Genomic DNA, 20,179 nt, shown 5'->3' with positions numbered 1-20,179 from the left:
TAGAATTCGACCTTTTCTTACCTTTGACTCTGCAAAAACTCTTACTGTTTCTCTTATTCATTCTCGTCTCGACTATTGTAACTCTCTTCTAATCGGTCTCCCTCTTACCAAACTCTCCCCCCTCCAATCTGTCTTGAATGCTGCAGCCAGGATCATATTCCTCACCAATCGTTACACTGATGCCTCTACCTTGTGCCAGTCATTACACTGGCTACCCATCCACTCCAGAATTCAGTATAAACTTATTACCCTCACTCACAAAGCCCTCCATGGCTCAGCACCACCCTACATCTCCTCCCTTGTTTCAGTATACCACCCTACCCGCGCCCTCCGTTCTGCTGATGACCTGAGATTAGCATCCTCAATAGTCAGAACCTCCCACTCCCGTCTCCAAGACTTTACACGTGCCGCACCAATTCTTTGGAATGCACTTCCCAGGTCAATACGATTAGTCCCCAATCCCCACAATTTTAAGCGTGTCCTGAAAACGCATTTATTCAGACTGGCCTACTGTGACATCGGCGGTCGTGCCCGCCGATGCCCCTTTAGCGGCGGTGCCCGCCGCAGCTTCCTCTCACCTGCGCCTCCCGGTTCGCGCGTTCCTCCGCACTGCTTGCCGCTCTGCTGCGGGTAACCGCGACGGCCTTAGGCCGCGCGCGCGCGTTCCCCCGGCCTCTTCTGTTGGCAGGGGGCGTCGCTAGGGGAGGGTCTGTAGGGCGCACTTCCGGTCTCCGCATATATCAGGCGTCCGCTCTATTCTGAGGGCGCCTGATGATTGTTTGTGACTTGCAGCACCCATCGGCCCTACCTTCTTCTGTGTACCCTGCCTATCCTTACTGTTCCTTTGTCTGCCCTGTTCCTGCTCCGTGTCTGTCTGCCTGTCCCCTTCCTGTGGTCCTCGCTGTACCTTTCCTGTAGGCTTCCAGCCATTTCCTTCTGCCCTCCACCTCGCTACTCCTGCTCTGTCTGCCAGTCCTCCGAGTCGTCCCTGCTGGCTCCGGCTGTCGCGGTTCCGCCCCCTGCGGTCCTGCCCCTAACGATCCCTGTACAGGGGTCGGTCTTCACCAGGTGTGCTCGGCCCAGGGGCTCCGGATCCGCGATCCAGAGGGTCCACTCTTGGACGTATTAGCCAGAGGCGTCACAGTATCATCAGGCCATGGATCCCGCCGGTGCCGCAGCCGCCACACAAAAGGAATTGCTTTTCCTTCGTGAAAATCAGAACCGGATAATGTCCTTTATGAAGTCTATGGACACCCGGTTGTCCGCCCTGCAGACCTCTGACCCCGGGCACGCTCCTCTCTTAGTCAGCCTTCAACAGGAGCTCGCGCAGCAGCGCGACGCCCAATCCCACATCTTGGGTTACATGGCATCCGTGGATGACCGATTGCTGGCCCTGCAATCCTCTGCTGCCGCTGCAACTTCCTCCCCCGATGTAGCCCCTACTCCGGCTCCCCGTCTGGGTAAACCCCCCAGGTACAGCGGAGATCCCAAGTTATGCCGGGGTTTTTTAAATCAATGCAGGCTACATTTTGAGCTTGCCCCCCTTCAGTACCCTACTGACCGCGCCAAGGTGGCGTTCGTTGTGTCCCATCTTGAGGGTGAGGCCCTGTCCTGGGTGAACCCCTTGTGGGAGAGAGATGACCCCGTAGTGCTAAATTTACAGACCTTCTTAGAAACCTTTCGCAAGGTATTCGATGAACCGGGTCGCTTAGCATCCTCCACTGAGGCCCTTTTTAACCTCCGCCAGGGTTCCCTCACAGTGGGGCAATACGCCATCCGCTTCCGGACCCTCTCTTCTGAGTTAGGGTGGAACAATGAGGCTCTTGTGGGAGCCTTTTGGAGAGGCCTCTCCAGTAAGATCAAGGATGAGCTTGCCGGGCGAGACACCCCCACCACTCTGGAGGACCTTATTTCGCTGGCCACTCGCATAGACCTACGCTTTCAGGAGCGCGCTCGAGAGGCAGTCGGAGAGAGAAGGTCCTTTAGGCTGTATCAGGCTCCTGTCCCCCGTTTCCCTGTATCTCCTGTTAGCGCCGCTCCTGAGCCTATGCAGGTTGATCGGGTCAGACTGTCCGAGCAACGCCGCAGGGAGAGGATGACCAAGGGCCTCTGCCTGTACTGTGGAGGGGCCAACCATTTTGTGCGTTCCTGTCCAGAGAAGCCAGAGAGGTCGGGAAATGCCTCCACCTAGGTCAGGTAAGAGAGGACCCCCTAGGTGATCAAAATTCCTCTCTTCCCCTTACTCTTTCAGCTTTGCTAATTACAGGTCGGGGGCGTGGGTCTGTGGAGGCGTATGTGGACTCGGGTGCTGCCGGTAATTTCATCCGCCAGGAGGAGGTTGACAAACTCCAGATTCCGGTGTTGGTATTGAAGAACCCTCGCGCTATTTCCTCCGTTGATGGTAAACCTTTACCCGGACTCATCACCATGATTACCGTCGAAGTAGATCTTCAAATCGGAGCTCTCCACCTCGAAAAGATAGCCTTTTACGTCCTGCCACAACTAGCCCATGCTGTTCTCCTAGGACTGCCCTGGCTCAGACGGCACGAGCCAGTGATTGACTGGCGCTCTGGGGAAGTTCTCCGTTGGGGGCACTCCTGCCGGGAGCACTGCCTACGGGCCCTCACGCGTCCTCGTCCTTGCTTGAAGCCTGCCGACCTCCCGGGTTTACCCGCACCCTATCACACGTTTGCCGACGTGTTCAGCAAGAAGGAGGCGGATTCCTTACCCCCTCATCGCTCCTATGACTGCCCTATCGACCTAGTTCCTGGTGCCACTCCTCCCAGAGGGAGAACTTATCCTTTGTCCCCAGCAGAGACCTCGGCTATGTCGGAATATATACAGGAAAATCTGGCCAAGGGGTTCATCCGGAAGTCCTCGTCCCCTGCGGGCGCAGGTTTCTTCTTCGTCCGGAAGAAAGATGGGTCCCTGCGACCCTGTATTGACTACCGGGGCCTGAACAACATCACGGTTAAAAACCGGTACCCGCTCCCGCTGATTCCTGAACTCTTCGACCGGCTGAGGGGGGCCAGAATCTTCACGAAGTTGGATCTGCGGGGAGCTTACAACTTAATCCGAATCCGAGCGGGGGACGAGTGGAAGACGGCCTTCAATACCCGGGACGGCCATTATGAATACTTGGTCATGCCGTTCGGTCTCTGCAATGCTCCAGCGGTGTTTCAGGAATTCGTAAATGAGGTGTTCCGAGACCTACTCTATTCCTGCGTGGTGGTGTATTTGGACGATATCCTCGTTTTCTCGACCGACCTCTCCTCCCATCGGAGAAGTGTACGCATGGTCCTGCAGCGCCTTCGAGAAAATCGTCTTTACGCCAAGATCGAGAAGTGCCTCTTCGAGCAAACAGCGTTACCCTTCTTGGGGTATATCATCACGGATTCCGGTCTTAAGATGGATCCGGACAAGCTGTCCGCGGTACTCCAGTGGCCTCGTCCGGTTGGCATAAAGGCCATCCAGCGTTTCCTCGGCTTCGCCAATTATTACCGGCAGTTTATACCCCACTTCTCTACAGTCACCAAGCCCATTACGGTCCTGACCCGTAAGGGGACGAAGCCTAACGTCTGGCCCTCTGAAGCCGAGGACGCCTTTCTTGCCCTGAAACGCTCGTTTGCTTCTGCTCCGATTTTACACCGTCCAGTGGCCAGTAGGCCCTTCATTCTGGAGGTTGATGCCTCCTCCACTGGAGCTGGGGCAGTTCTCTCCCAACAGGCTCCATCTGGACGTCTTGTCCCCTGCGGGTTCTTCTCCAAATCCTTTTCTCCGGCGGAGTGCAACTACTCCATTGGGGACCGGGAATTATTGGCCATTAAAATGGCGCTGGAGGAATGGCGATATCTGCTCGAGGGGGCAGTGCACCCCTTTACTATCTTCACGGACCACAAGAACCTGGCCTACCTGCAATCTGCCCAGAGACTCAACTCCAGACAAGCCAGGTGGGCTCTGTATTTTTCCCGTTTTGAGTTTAAGCTCCACTTCCGGCCCGGCAGTAAGAACATCAAAGCCGATGTGCTTTCCAGGTCTTTGCAGCCTCCAGAGAGGGAGGAGGATCCATCATATATCATCGAGCCGGCTAAGGTTATCTCCGTGGCCCCCGTGAGTTTCTCTAACCCTCCGCCTGGCAAGACCTTCGCCCCTCCAAACAAACGCCTGGAAGTACTGCGCTGGGGACATTCTTCCAAGGTTGCTGGGCACGTTGGGATTAAGAAGACTCTTTTGCTTCTTTCCCGGTATTACTGGTGGTCCTCTCTCCACCAGGATGCAAAGGACTTTGTAGCCTCCTGCAGGTCTTGTGCTCAGAACAAGGTTCCAAGGACTCTCCCCTCCGGCCTCCTTCATCCGTTGCCTGTCCCAGAGGCTCCTTGGCAGCAAATCGCCATGGATTTCGTGACTGATCTGCCTCGTTCGGCTGGGTGTACTACCATCTTAGTCGTCGCTGACCGCTTTTCCAAAATGGCCCACTTTATTCCCTTGGTCGGACTGCCATCTGCCCCAAAGTTGGCCAAAATCTTTATCCACCACGTGTTCAGGCTACATGGTCTCCCTCTACGAATCGTGACCGATCGAGGGGTCCAGTTTACTTCCCGATTCTGGAGGGCCCTCTGTCGGCTCCTGGGCACGTCTCTCGACTTCTCTTCAGCGTATCATCCTCAAACCAACGGCCAAGTGGAACGGATTAACCAAATTCTGACCACCTACCTGCGCCACTTTTCTAACGCTCATCAGGATAATTGGGTCTCTCTTCTACCTTGGGCGGAATTCGCTCATAATAATCATTCCAGCGAATCAACGTCCAAGACACCGTTCTTTGTGGTAACTGGGCTAAATCCTGGGGTTCCATTGCCCTTTTCCGCATCGTCTGGAGTTCCTGCAGCAGACACTCTCGCCAAGGAGTTTTCGCAAATCTGGAAGGAGACCAGAGAGGCGCTCGAGCTAGCCAACGTCCGAATTAAGAAACACGCGGACAAAAGACGAAGGGATCTACCCCCGTACCAGCCCGGGGACAAAGTCTGGCTTTCTACCAAACATATCCGCCTGAAAGTCCCTGCTTACAAATTAAGTCCTCGGTACATCGGGCCTTTTGAAGTACTTGGGCGCATTAACAGGGTAGCCTACAAATTGAGGTTGCCGGCGTCACTCCGGGTCCCTAACGCCTTCCATATCTCGCTCCTTAAACCTGTGGTCTTGAATCGGTTCCAACCAACCTCCATGTCCCCTCCCTCGCCAATTTGTTCTGACAATGTCTTTGAAGTAAAGGACATCCTGGCTATGAAAAGGGTCAAAGGTAAGACTCTTTTTCTAATCGACTGGAAGGGTTTTGGCCCAGAGGAGAGGTCCTGGGAGCCCCGAGAGAATGTCGATGCCCCCCTTATCATGAAAAGATTTCTAACCAACCTCAGAAGGAGAGGGCATATGGGAGGGGGTACTGTGACATCGGCGGTCGTGCCCGCCGATGCCCCTTTAGCGGCGGTGCCCGCCGCAGCTTCCTCTCACCTGCGCCTCCCGGTTCGCGCGTTCCTCCGCACTGCTTGCCGCTCTGCTGCGGGTAACCGCGATGGCCTTAGGCCGCGCGCGCGCGTTCCCCCGGCCTCTTCCGTTGGCAGGGGGCGTCGCTAGGGGAGGGTCTGTAGGGCGCACTTCCGGTCTCCGCATATATCAGGCGTCCGCTCTATTCTGAGGGCGCCTGATGATTGTTTGTGACTTGCAGCACCCATCGGCCCTACCTTCTTCTGTGTACCCTGCCTATCCTTACTGTTCCTTTGTCTGCCCTGTTCCTGCTCCGTGTCTGTCTGCCTGTCCCCTTCCTGTGGTCCTCGCTGTACCTTTCCTGTAGGCTTCCAGCCATTTCCTTCTGCCCTCCACCTCGCTACTCCTGCTCTGTCTGCCAGTCCTCCGAGTCGTCCCTGCTGGCTCCGGCTGTCGCGGTTCCGCCCCCTGCGGTCCTGCCCCTAATGATCCCTGTACAGGGGTCGGTCTTCACCAGGTGTGCTCGGCCCAGGGGCTCCGGATCCGCGATCCAGAGGGTCCACTCTTGGACGTATTAGCCAGAGGCGTCACACCTACCACCCCAACACATTAACCTAATCTATCCCTGTGTGGCAGAGCCAAAAGTTTTACCATAACCAGGTTCCCCGCATCATGTTCCCACATGCTTTATGCCTCCATTAGCCCTCTGTGTCTGTACTGTTACACACTTAACATTATGACTGGTCCATACAATCAGGGTAACTGTTACCACCCACCTTTCGTCTCTCCCTCTTTCCTCATAGACTGTAAGCTTGCGAGCAGGGCCCTCTTTCCTCTTGGTATTTGTTATAATCTACTGTATGTGATTATTGTTATGCTGTAATGTCTATTGTCTGTACAAATCCCCTCTGAAATGTAAAGTGCTGCGGAATATGTCGGCGCTATAAAAATAAAATTTATTATTATTATTATTATCCAGTTGCAAGAAATCTGTGGGGAATTAAAAAACAATAAATTAGTTTTAAATCACAGCATTACATACCAAAACTGAGCTATAACACTTGGAGATACAAACTACCACCAACAAGATTGCAGTGAAAGTGTGCTCTGATGCGATCACATCCAATAAATGTGGCTTACCTTAAAGTCACCATCAGACGCTCTGCGGGTGAAACAGAGAAGCGGCAATAGGTGTCTGCTTTTCTTATGAGGTGTGCAATGCACTCCACCAAGTAATCAAAATTCTCCATTTTCATCCTAACATATCCAAAAAATTTATCCGGGTTTCGTCGAAGGTCCATGCAGAGTGTAGAATAGACCCCACGCGTCATTCTCTTGGCTGTGATGGGGTGGATCCACAAACGTCGTCTACGATGCCTGATGCGCTGCTGTCTCGCTCTCTCCTTCTCCAGAACAATCACCCTCAAACGATTCGCCTCCGCTATAAAAATCCGCCAAATTCTTCAAAATATTTCCAATGACAACATCCATCTTCGCCAGTAACTTGCTCTTCTCTCCAACCTGCACTTTCTCCTCGACAACCTGTCAAAGAAGGGCTGTAGGAACACTCTATATATAGTTTTCCAGTAGCCAATCCCGTTCGGAAGGCCACAAGGGTCAATTTTAAAAACCGGATCCGGCGTAATCCGTCGAAAAACGGATAGAAAAACGGATGAACCGGATGAGACGGATCCGGTTTTGTCTGTCAAGAAAAAGACGGATCCGGCAGAAAACCGGATCCGTCACATCCGGTTTTACTAAACATTTGCCGGATCCGGCGTTCCAGCACGACGCCGGATCGCGCCTGACGCCGAAAACCTGATGTGTGAAAGTAGCCTAAGGAAAACAAAACCCAAACCAATTTGCTATTAACATTGCATTCATTCAGTAAGCAGGAGAGATTCTCATTTATATATAGACAAACACACACTTTGGGTACCCACACATTTGCATTGCATGACTCAGGTGTAGGTGAACAAAGCTATATCGAGAACAAAAGACTGACATTAACAAACTAGCATTCATTGAAATCATTTAACATATATGTTCTTCAAAACCCAATTTGCACGGGAGCTCCCAAAAAATAAAAAATGTTAAAACTCAAAAATAAGTCATAAAATATCATCTTATATTAGGTAGATGGACTCCTTTTTCACTACTGCAGAAATGAACTATTCCACTGTGCACTGTATTTACATGTTAATTAAATGGCCAAGGTTTCTTCTTTTACTCCTGCAAACAAAAGGTTAATTACACACCCCACCCCCCAATCCAACATGTAGTGGATTGAAAAGAGAAAAAAAAAAACAATTCCTTTAAAAACCAAGAATGCTAAACACAATACAATTAAAATTCAGAAAATGAGCTCATAAAAAATAAAAATATACCAAATAAAAAGTAAAAATAAAAATACCACATGGATTTTTTCTTTGGCTGTGAACCAATTTTAACCAATTTTAACAAGGGATATCCATGACAAATACACAAAGCACATACAGTGACAAAGACAACACTTAGTACACATAAGTCATCTATTATCTTGTCAACTCCCCAGTATATTATCAGTCATCTAACTTTAGTTCAGTCTTAAATTCATTGTCTGTAATGTCACTCCCTCTTTTCCTTGTATGTTTCTCTCACATGGCTCCCACATACAGAATCATCTTATATCTGTTGTGGTCTTTTGCCTTTTAAAACATCAAGGTCTATTACAAACCCTCAGGTGAGGAATGCACATTTATGCATCACCAAGACCAAACCCAATTCATCATATATCAGCCAGCGCATACTTCAATAGTATGCTAACAGGAATATTTCTCTAAGAAACTCTAGAACGAAAACAAACATCATTAGACATAAAAAAAAATGGCAAAACTGTTCAAACAACAATTTTCAGGGATATTCCACAACTTTTATCTAAAATCTGCATTTAAAATTAGTCCATGAGAGAATCTTGGCAGGGGGTGTAGTATGCCATGGTATTGGAAGAGTGCATGGGGCGGTTACAGTGGGGGCTTTGCATGCCTCCATCAGGTGTCCCACCTCTATCTTTCCAACCCCCTATCTCATTTGTCGCAACCCTCTTGGGTCTGGCGAGTTGCAATTTACCTTTTCTCCTCAGATCTTGCCATCTTCTCAACAGGTCACTTGTAGAGATCCCATCTATCTCCTGGAAAGGAACTCCACTAGCTATCAGGTCACAAAACAACTCCTTCCTGCTCTTTCTTATTTGAGTATCATCCTCTTTTCTCCTTTCTTGATCTACTCTCTCTACTGTACTATTTTTGATACTTTTGCTCTCTCTAGAGCAGATAGCTGGGAGATTAAATTGCATGCTGTGTAGACATTAGTGGAATTTCCCATAAGTGCACTGAACATAGTGAACAATGGGGCTTTGTATGATGCTGGGGCACCTTCTAAGAACTTATTCTTCATCAATACTGTCAATATTGCAGCATCTGGTCCCTTCCAATCCTCTACAACAGCAAAGTGATCATTCAGATCTGGCAAAGGATTGCGAGTTATGCCACCTATACCTGCAATTTCTCTCAATCTCTGAACTCCATCTGCAAGAGTCTCCCATCGTGTCTGTCGTATTAATTCCATGGGAGAGTCATACACTTGTGCCACAGAATCCCTCACCAAATGCAGCAAAGAGAAAGTCTCTGTAGTGTCCCTTGCACGTCTCATTTTTAGACGCACCATAGGATCAATACAAATACTACAAAGTCCTACTGCCTCAAGACGGTTCAAGATTATAGTATCGGCTCCCTGATCCCATAATCTGAGAATCCATGCTAACAAATGTTCTCCTGCTTGCTGCCTGTACCTGGTAGCTAATTCTGTTAATTCTCCTGCTGTATAATTCCTAGTTTCCTTGGTCATTGAAGCTTCTGCTCCTGCAGCTGCGTTTCCTGCATCCATCCTATCTCCACTACGCTGTGTGACTTCTCTCCTAGTTTTAGTAGTCACAATTGGTCTGGCTTGCTTTTCTTCCTCATCTGTCTCACTGTTACAGCCATCCTATTCTAGCAAATCTGACCATTTCTCATGTGCAATCATGGTCCTAATCTGTGCAGTACAAATATCTGACACTGGCTGCTGTCTCCTCCTGCGCCTATTCTTATTCACATTTTTCATTACATAGGCTTCAAAATTCCTTTGCATATTGTCATGCTGTTTCATTTGGTCTCTCAAGGCTGATTGCAAGCTAATCCTTTGCTCTATAGCTGTATGCAGCTCTAAACGCAAATTATCTATCTCCTGTAAGCTTTGAGACACTTGCACACAGATCCATCCAATGGCTGCTGCAGCTTTCTGCTCTTTTGCATCATACCTTGAGAGATCAAATTTGGCAGCCACATCCTGGGGATTTGGCAAGCGCTGTCCCTCCATATATTTGTTACATTCCTGTGCCATTGGGGTCCACTTTCCTGGTAACACCCATTCTGGCAAAGATCTGACACTACCCTCAACTGCTTTCCTACTGTTAACAAACTTATTCAATTTTGCAAACATTTTTATTCAAAACAATCCCACTTTTGACACCAATTTGTATTGTAATGGTTCCAATGGATTGTAATGAATAAGAAAATGCTCACACAAGAATTGAATTTACTAAATTGATCTACTATATAAATGATAAGATTAAAATATAAAATTATAAATACATATGCGTTAATCAGAAACAGGCATTATTCATACGTTACATTATTCAGATGGTCTCATCTCAGTGTCCTCTCTCATCTGTACACATCCCTCTGTCTCTCTCTCTCCCTCTGCTAATCAGTCCCCTTTTTATATATCCCCCAAAAGCATCCAAATGTGTCTTAGTTAAAAAGCTTTGATCTATCCTTGCATGCTAATGAGACGACCCCCTGAGGCCAAATAGATGAGATTTCACCAGGTGACAATCCATGGGGAAAGTTAACACACCCAATCTAATTAGGGTAGTTGCCTTGAATATCAATGGTCCTTTGTTGATGTATAAACAAATGACCAGTAATTTACATTCCTTTATCTTAAGTAAGTTTCAGTGACCTTTTGCTTACCTCCCTGGAAGTAAGGATACAGTATATATTATATTAAACTGATTGAAACCATATAAAAATAACTCATAGTATACATATCTCCAACAGGTAAGATCCATTTCCACTATGTTAATTGTGTCATTTAATACAAGAACTATCAAAATGTCATAAAGATATGATTAATTCTCCTTAACCAGTGGATGTTTTAAAGGAACCTGCCACCAGTTTTTGACTCTTGGTACAAATGCTTCCACCTTTATCTGCTCCTTTTTTGCATTCTACGAATGTGTCTATCATTTCCCGACTCCCCCTGTATGCCCCAAAACACCATTTTAATTGCTCCTGCACTGTATGTAAATGAGGATGGGCATCCCTGCTTCGGCGCCTGTGCTTCCTCTGTGCTCCTAATCACTGTTCTACATCTTTCATTGATGTGAATGACTCGTCCTGCATCATCCACATAGTGAAATTAAATATCACACATGTGCAGTTGACTCGCAGGCCCACACAGCTGCACCTAGCACAACCCTGCTGCGAGCAGAGTATAAAAACATCACAACGCAAATGCCAAGTGACGTCATTCCGACTCCAACATACTGGAAGATTTTGCCCTCATTGATTTTCCCCTGCTACCAGAAATTACTGGAATGACATCGCTCTGGGCTTCCTCAGTGATGTTTTATGCTGTGGTACTTCTTATACAGGTAAACTTCAGTATTTGGAACAATAGATATTTTTATTGTGTAAAGTAGTGTTTTCGTATTTTCTTGTGAAATCTGGACCCTTAAAGAGTGTTTCTATTTACAGAAAACCCCTTTCCCCATATCCAGTGGGGAATTTTTAAAGATAAAAAACACCACTTTACTTATCCTTCATGGGTCTAGTGCTCCTCTCTGCCACTTCTTTGGGTGTCTGCAGCACTGGCATCACATCAACAGCACTCCAGTCAAGAAGCGAGATCCATGGCTCGTGCTGTCAACTTGGGCTGAGCTCACTTTTTGGTTTCAGTGCTGTCGACGTGATTTCAGCTCTGTCTGCAATAAAAGACACTGGGAGCAGCTGTAGATACTCAGCACTAGACCAATAACGGATGAGTAAATCAGTTGTTTTTTGTAAAACAAATTGCACAGGGGGAATAATAACATAAGTGATATAACTATGAAAAGGGGTTATTTATTAATATCATTATTGATAAGGTATCAATTAAAATTCACTGTATTTTGGCACACAGAAACCTTAACCTTAAAGGGGTTGTCTGGGCCTTTCCCATAATCTCAGTACATATCTGGGCTGCAGAATTATGACAATAAGTAATTTACTTTCTGTCACTAGTTTGCACGGTTTTTTAGATATTCTGAACAGAACGTCCAAGGGGGGTGTGTTATGGCATTGAAATGAGAACTAGTCGTAACCTCCTACTCTACTCCAAACATGCCCTCTATAGCAACAACCCCACCCTCCATAGCTACAGGCCCTCACCGTCCACATGAAGAAGCCGTCATCACACAGTAATGAATTCTTCCCCTCCAGCAGCCTCACTGCAGAGAGCTGCTCCTCCCCCAGACACACGCTGAACAGTTATCTATGGAAGGTGAAACTAGTGAGGAGTGAAAATCGTCCTGTATTCTGGGCCACTCCATGATTACAATACATAACTCATTATCAGTAATTCCTTCCCTCACTGTCCCAGGCTGCAGGCAGCAGTGAGAACAGACTGTGTGATGGCCAGTGATGGGTGTTGTGAGTTCATTTTTCCCTTCACCATTGAGGTCTGATGAACTCACTCTTCTGGTGAAGGAAGGTAGAGAGGCTGATTACCAAGCTCCTGGGCAGGATGATGATGACTGGATGACGGGAATTACTGACTGGATATAAGGCAGCCGACGCCCTTCTGCCTTGCTGGTGATCTCTCTGAGGGATTCTAGGAAACCAGTCTGATTTCTGCTCCTCAAAAGCTAAATTTTCTGCTCTACTTTTTGCATTTGTGTTTTGGCTTTGTTTTGCATTGTTTTCCTTGATTTCTGCCATTCCCTGCTGGGGTGAGCTGAATTCCTTTTTGCTCTGTCTTCAGAAAATACCTGAGTACTGATATAGTCTTTTTGAAGCCTAGCGTCTTCAGGGCTTTTTTCCCTATCAGCTGTTGGCTCTTGTTTTGATAGGGTTTTGGCGGATTACAGACAGCAGCTTTTCTATCCTGTCCTATCTAGTTAGCTTGGGCCCCATCATTTGCTCAGCCTATCTTTCTATCTGTGTGAGTGTTTTTTCATCTTGCTTCACCGTCATTATATGTTGGGGGCTGCCTATTGCTTTGGGGTCTGCTCTGGGGCAGTTTAGATTTCCCTTTCTGTCTTTAGGCTATGTAGTTCTCCGGCTGTGATCGAGGGGTCTAGGGCACCGTAGGAACCCCCCACGGCTACTGCTAGTTGTTGTTGATAGGTTCAGGGGTCTGCAATCTGATAGCTGCCAACTTCTCTGGTTTTCTGGACTTAGCTAGTATTTCTGTTTTTGCCTCCTATGGTAACTCATTGTTAACAGATGGGGGTCTGCAGCTTCTAATCTGCACAGGGGATGGCAGTCACTGATGTAATCTGTTGTGTGACAAAGCCTCTGCTGTGTGAATGAGACAGCTCTGTGTCACTGATGTCTTCACACAGCAGCAGATTTGGTGTAGTGTATGTGCGAAGCTCCACCAAACTCCCAGCAAGCTCCAGTGACCAGCACCACCCACTGCCCACTCATTGGCTGGCAGTAAACTGCACCAGCACTCATCTTTATCATCATTCCAGCATTGGAAAGAACACCACAGTGATCCTGTATTTGTGAAAGCAGCACAATACATACATACACCCCAACACTTCACACTGTTACAGCTGCTGATTGGACAGGCTGCTCCCATCAGTATTTGTGTCATTAGAGACACAGTGCTCACACATACACTGCACCAAATCTGCTGCTGTGAAGACATCAGTGTGAAGACATCAGTGACACAGAGCTGTCTCATTCACACAGCAGAGGTTTTGTCACACAACAGATTACATCAGTGACTGCCATCCCCTGTGCAGATTAGTAGCTGCAGACCCCCATCACTGGCCATCACACAGTCTGTTCTCACTGCTGCCAGCAGCCTGGGACAGGTAGGGAAGGAATTACTGATAATGAGTTATGTATTGTAATGTTTGAATTCCTGTCCTCCACTTCAAACATTGGCAAATCTGAGCTGATCTCAAAAAAATCAGGTAGGCTATTGTAGCTTCTGCTTATGTATACATATAAATATCTTCTCTAACATAAAATTATTTACTTGATAGTGTCTAACCATTGTTTTTACCACTTTACAGACAAAGCACAGACACCAAAAGCCGCACAAGGTAAGGAGACAATATAATGTAACTGATTCCAACAGATTTTTTTACAGATTAACAAATGGATTTGCAAAACAAATCCTAAATGTGCTGTAATGTACCATATACCCAACTCTGCACATTAAGTGTAACACTCAGTACGGCAATGTCTGCATTTCCAAAACTTAAATATTTTGTGAAACTATAGGATACTACAGGCTCAAAGCAATTATTCCAGTTTTCTGGTGTAAAAAAGTCTAAATTTTTGGAAGCCACATTTTCGCTAGCAGTAAGCAAACTTCCGATTTTGTGACACTTTTCAAAAATGTACTGTATGTAGTAGGTGGGTTTAGAGGAGAACGTGAGCCAGTAATCTTATTAAATAAATTACACTGCAGAGCTAAATCAGCTCATAGCTGGCATAGATTTTATTTTCCAGCACACAGATAGATAGACAATAATATGCAAACCATGTTCTGTCAGATGAACAGACAATCCACCATCAGGTATCTCATGGGCATGGCCAGCCTAAAGGGATTGTCCAGGCTTGGTGCTCAAGTATGCAATCACTGTGCTACTGCAGACTTGTGAATCCTCACAGCACGTTGTGTGCATGCTGTCTGGGTTCTCCGTTGCCAGGAGCTGGTGGGCACGTGACCGTAAGTATGTGATTTAGATACATGCAGTCACATGCCAACTAAATGTGCACGGCCCCATTCAATACAAGTGAATTGAGCAAGGCCAGACACGTGAAGTTGGAATGTAGCCGGATGTTTGGAAAAGACAAACTCGTGGACAAATGACTGCCCGCTCCCAGCACCAGCACTGGAGAATCCTGACAGCAATTACTGTGTGCGCGGTTTCTCTCCACGTGCACCACGATCACATGGAGTGCCAACCAGCTTCTTATTATTACCATCTGCTAATGACTTGCCAACCTTCTATCAACTCCTTTTATAATAGTGAAGTAAACTATTGTATGCGCTATCAGATATTGCTATTGACAAATCTTTGCTTTTGTTTTTTATTTGCTATTTTCCAATCCATAATAGAAATGAAATGGGACAGTTGTTCCTACGGAGGTAGTGTTTTTGATCTTTTCTTGTGAAATCTGGACCCTTAAAGGGTGTTTCTGTTTACAGAAAACCCCTTTCCCCATATCCAGTGGGGAACTAAAAAAAAAACAAAAAAAAAACACTTTACTCATCCTTCATGGGTCTAGTGCTCCACTCTGCCGCTTCTTTGGGTGTCTGCAGCACTGGCATCACATAAACAGCACTCCAGTCAGTAAGCGAGCTCCATGACTCATGCAGTCAACTTGGGCTGAGCTCACTTTTTGGTTGCAGCGCTGTCGACGTGATTTTAGCACTGAAGACAAAAACAGACACTGGGAGCAGCTGTGGATACTCAGCACTAGACCAATGATGGATGAGTAAATTTGTTGTTGTTTTCTGTAAAACAAACTGCGCTGGGGGAATAATAACATAAGAGAAATAAATATGAAAAAGGGTTATTTATTAATATAATTATTGATAAGGTATCAATTAAAATTCACTTTATTTTGGCACACAGAAACCTTAAGGTGTTCCTGGCAGTTCTGGACTGGGCAAAAAATAATCCTAACATTGCGTTATTATTCATTGTCTGATTGTTCACACTTCACAAACTAGACACTGGGGGGATTCATACATATATTATAACATTTGATACATAACCATAGGTATAAATTGTTATTCATGAATACTGTTACTCTTTTGAACAGAAATAAAACTGGAAGGAAATCTTCCTAAAGGTAATAATTCTACTTCTCACAAGAATTCTTCCATACTGCCTAATATATAATGTAATAAGTTGTTGCTTCATAATAATCACAGAATGACTATAGGCAGAGCAGAAATATAAAAAATAAAATGTTTAATAAAGTAAAAGAGTTAGGCTAGTTTCACACTAGCGTTTATGAGCGCAGCGACGGCCTGCGCACGGCCGCCGCTAAGCCCCGCCCCCTGCCGCGCCCCCGCCGGTAGCTCCGCCCACCGGCGCATGACGCTGCATGCGCCCTGCGTCCCCTATCTTTATCACAGGGGGTGCAGGCCGTGCGCAGTATGCGTTTGGCGGCGCATGCGCCTTTTTGACGGTGCGCCGACGCAACCGAACTGCAGCAGGTTGCGTTTGGCGCAGGGCGGCGCACCGTCAAAAGGACGCATGCGCTGCCAAACGCATACTGTGCACGGCCTGCGCCCCCTGTGATAAAGATAGGGGACGCAGGGCGCATGCAGCGTCATGCGCCGGTGGGCGGAGCTACCGGCAGGGGCGCGGCAGGGGCGGGGCTAAGCGGCGGCTGTGCGCAGGCCGTCGCTGCACTCATAAACACTAGTGTGAAACTAGCCTTAACATGATACTTAGCTACAGTTACAGATGAGAGGTTTTCCGATGATGAAATGGGGAATCTCATAGCATGTACTAATATGCACCCATCTTTTTTGATAACTATGAAGAGGTTTTGTTAGGCAATGACAGGTTGATATGTTTTGTATTTATTTATAAAAAAAATATCAGAAATTTGACAAAAATGTAAAAAATTAGCAATTTTCAAACTTTGAGTGATTATCCCTTTAATTCAGATTGTCATATCATAGCAAAACATTAATAAATAACATTTCCCACATGTCTGCTTTACATCAGACCCATTTGCAAAATATTCTTTTATTTTGTTAGCATTTTAGGAAGTTTAAAAATCTAGCAGTAATTTTTCATTTTTTCATGGAAGCTTGCAAAATGTATTTCTTTAGGGACCTGTCCAGGTTTGAAGTGACTTTAGGGGTCCTATATATTGGAAAACCCCCCAAAGTGATACCATTTTAAAAACAACACCTCCTGACATACTGAAAACTGCTTTCAGGTATTTTATTAATCCTTCAGGTGCTTTTACAAAGTGGCATGATAGGAATGAAAAAGTTGATTTTTACCACCTAAGTGCCGCTGACTTCTGAACATGCCGCTATAGCCGGCATTCTCTAAGGCCGCTATTAGCTCATGATTTGCCATGGCAAGCATCAGGACCACACAATCATGATCTCAGGGTGCCAATGGGGATAAAGAGGGAGGAGCCACACTCTTTTAAACATTTATATGATATGGTCTTTATTGACAGCAGCATCTAAGGGGTTAATCAAATATGGACGGTGACATGCTGGAGGAGGCAAGAGTGAAGCGTTGCTGCAGGTCGCAGCCTTGGATGAGGGGGTGTTCGGATGTGTGGCACACACGGTGCAGTGTCCGGCGGTGCTGTGTGGCTCTGCCGACATTTTGTGAAAGGCCAAAGCCCTCACATTTCTTTGGTTTCCTATGAGGTAGACTCCGGGAAAATGGCTGCCGGTGGGCGGCACATGCGCAGATGGAGACCTCGGCATCAAGATCTTGGGAGATGAGATCTCAGCGCTGAGATCTCATCTCCCGAGATCTTGGTGCCGAGATCTTCCCCTTCCCCTCTCTTCCCTCCAATTACATGCACACAAAGTCATCCAATAAAAGTACGCAAAAAAATGTAACAGTGGGAAATAGTTTGGAAACAAGAAATAAGAAAGACAGCACAATAAGGCGCAACCACCTGATTAAAAAAGTGAAAAAAGGCTTTATTGTAACAATAGTGCACAAACTAATTAAAACCATTAAAAAAAATATAAAACCATAGTGAAGGCCATGTGACATAGATAGCAACAATATGTTGACAAACAATATAACCTGCTTTATTACAATAGCAAATGATGTTATAGTCTTGATGCAATTACTGTCCTACCAAATATGCAGAAAATCATTGTCATTTGGGACAGGCAGTGCAATATAACATTAATAATTGGTGAGTATGGCCATTTCTGCATTTATATAATATGCATAGGACCACAGTATTTGACACAGTATTAGGTGCTCACATGTCTTTGCATTGCCAAGGGTGATATTTCTTATTATAGGCTACTATTTATTGTGCCATATGTTGACAAATGTATGTTTTTCTATTTAAGAATTATTTATCTACTATTACAATGATTTTCTGCATATTTTTAAATGGTTTTTATTAGTGTGTGCACTATTGTTACAATAAAGCCTTTTTTCACTTTATTAATCAGGTGGTTGCGCCTTATTGTGCCGTCTTTCTTCTTTCTTGTTTCCATACATATATTTTAGGCACAATGGTAGCACCCTGTGCATAGGATATTGCTTCCACGTGGTGGTGCCCACCCACTCTATATTTTCTTATCATATTTTAGTGGGAAATAGTTTGTCACGATGCCAGGTAAATATTAGACAGCTGGAGACTGGTCTCTGAACACAGGGCTAAAAATGGATCCCAAATCTGCGCACCTCAGAGTGGGTAATGTGACAAAAGATTTGCACAATAGCTGCCTCCTTAAGTAGGGTGTGATGGTTGTTTGTGCAGCGAATCCCCATTCATGAAAAAGCATTGTTAACTTGAAAAGAACAATCTCATTACTAACAATAACGGGGTGAATAACTGTATACAAATAGTAGATAATTGGTGGTGAAATTTACACTCAGAGTTGAAGGTTGACCCATACATGCAGACAGATATCTGTGGGATACATGTCTTATCAGTTCAATTCACTCATTCTCAGGCTGTCCTTCTGGTAATCTTTTCTCAATATCCTTGCTTAGGGCTGAGCTGGGCTTCTCCTCTGAAGCGTTTTGTAATTCCTGGAGGTGAAATAGGAATCCAATCTGAAAAGCTGCCAGCTCCCCTTCTTTTTATTAGTCCCTTCCAGGCCCAGCAGTCAGGAGGAGAACAACATCTCCTCACTGCAGTTCACATTACTGACTGCTCTTTTCAGCTGCAATCATTACCTGACTTCCCAAAAGAGTTTGTTCCAGCTCTTTTCAGAAACTTCTGCATACCAAGCATAGCTGAGTCATGTAAACAAGTCCCTAAGAAGGAAGCTTAACTTTTTGACTGCTACCTGTCAGCAGGTCCCACAATATGTTACAACATACAGTTTACACAGAAATCACAGTATTTGCATGGAACACAGAATAGATCCGGTATCGCTTTGAGATGGCCACTTTGTGGGATACTACAGGTGCTCTGATCCAATTGTCAGAGAGAGCTGCAAAACATTCAATTGAGTCCTCTCTAATATTTAATTGCTCAATTACAATGTTACTCTATATTATATTTTTTCTAGTTTCTGTCAGTTGTTTAACAAAAGCAAAGGATTTGACTGCACCAACCACATTGTAAGTATTGCGCTGGTAGCACTAAACACTAAAATATTATTGTGCTAATTGAACTGCAAGATTGAATCAAAGGTGATTTATAAATCTACCAATGACCAATTAGAGAACAATTATTGGGCAATTTATAAAGGACAAGATTTAAGGGGTCATCCGGTGGATGTTATAAAAAGGGGGCTCAAAATGGTATATTAGAAATAAGTAATGCTCACCATCATGTTTTCAGCTTGTATTCTCATCCTTCGTCCTCACTCAGATGAGCGGACAGCACATTGACCAATGAAAGTGAATGCGGAAGTTCAGATGAACTTTTTACATGCACATCGATGATCTTTGTGTAAAAATTGTGATGCATCACTCTGATTCTGATTAACCTATTAAACTTCATGGGCATACAAAAAAAGGATGCTAAATAGACACCATGTGTATGGCATCAGTTTGTAACTGATCCATTGGAATTATGAACAGAGGAAACTGTATTTGTCCCTGTATGACTATTTTTACTGATATATAAAAATTAATGTAATATGATTGTCAAAAGCGGACATATTGATGGCAATAAGGATTAAAAATCATCCTTTTTTTCCTCAATGAAAAATAGATTTTTTTTCTTTCGTACGTTCATCTGAACTCTGCCTTTCTGGGTACCTGCTGGTCTCTACATCTTGGCTTTGCCTCAGCAGTCCGTAACTATACAGTCGTTACTGATCTGTTGAGACAGGACTAGTAAGTATAGATCAGTGGAAGTGGTGGAACAACAATTGCGGAAAATTAGCTAGCATCAGTAAAATTGCTACTTTTAACTTTTTTAACCAGTCTGTAACCTTTCAAACACAATTTTTATTCTTTGGAATACCAATTAATTAGGAACAGTCAGTGGTATTTATCCATTGGCTACATTACATTTACTAGGAAAGTGTTATCAGTAATGAAACAAACTTTTTAAAGACTGAAATATCAGCGGTTTAATTGGTTAACATTTAAAATCTAAAATGTTGGTACAATTTCCCAGAGAAGCATTGCGCGGAGAATAAATCTTCTTACTTTGGCATGCCAGAGCTGGTATGTCACTCTCCACAAGGA

This window comes from Dendrobates tinctorius, unplaced genomic scaffold, assembly GCF_039654945.1.
Source record: "Dendrobates tinctorius isolate UK_male_01 unplaced genomic scaffold, ASM3965494v1 ptg000029l, whole genome shotgun sequence".
Classification (NCBI taxonomy): domain Eukaryota; kingdom Metazoa; phylum Chordata; class Amphibia; order Anura; family Dendrobatidae; genus Dendrobates; species Dendrobates tinctorius.
This window is presented reverse-complemented; position numbering follows the sequence as displayed.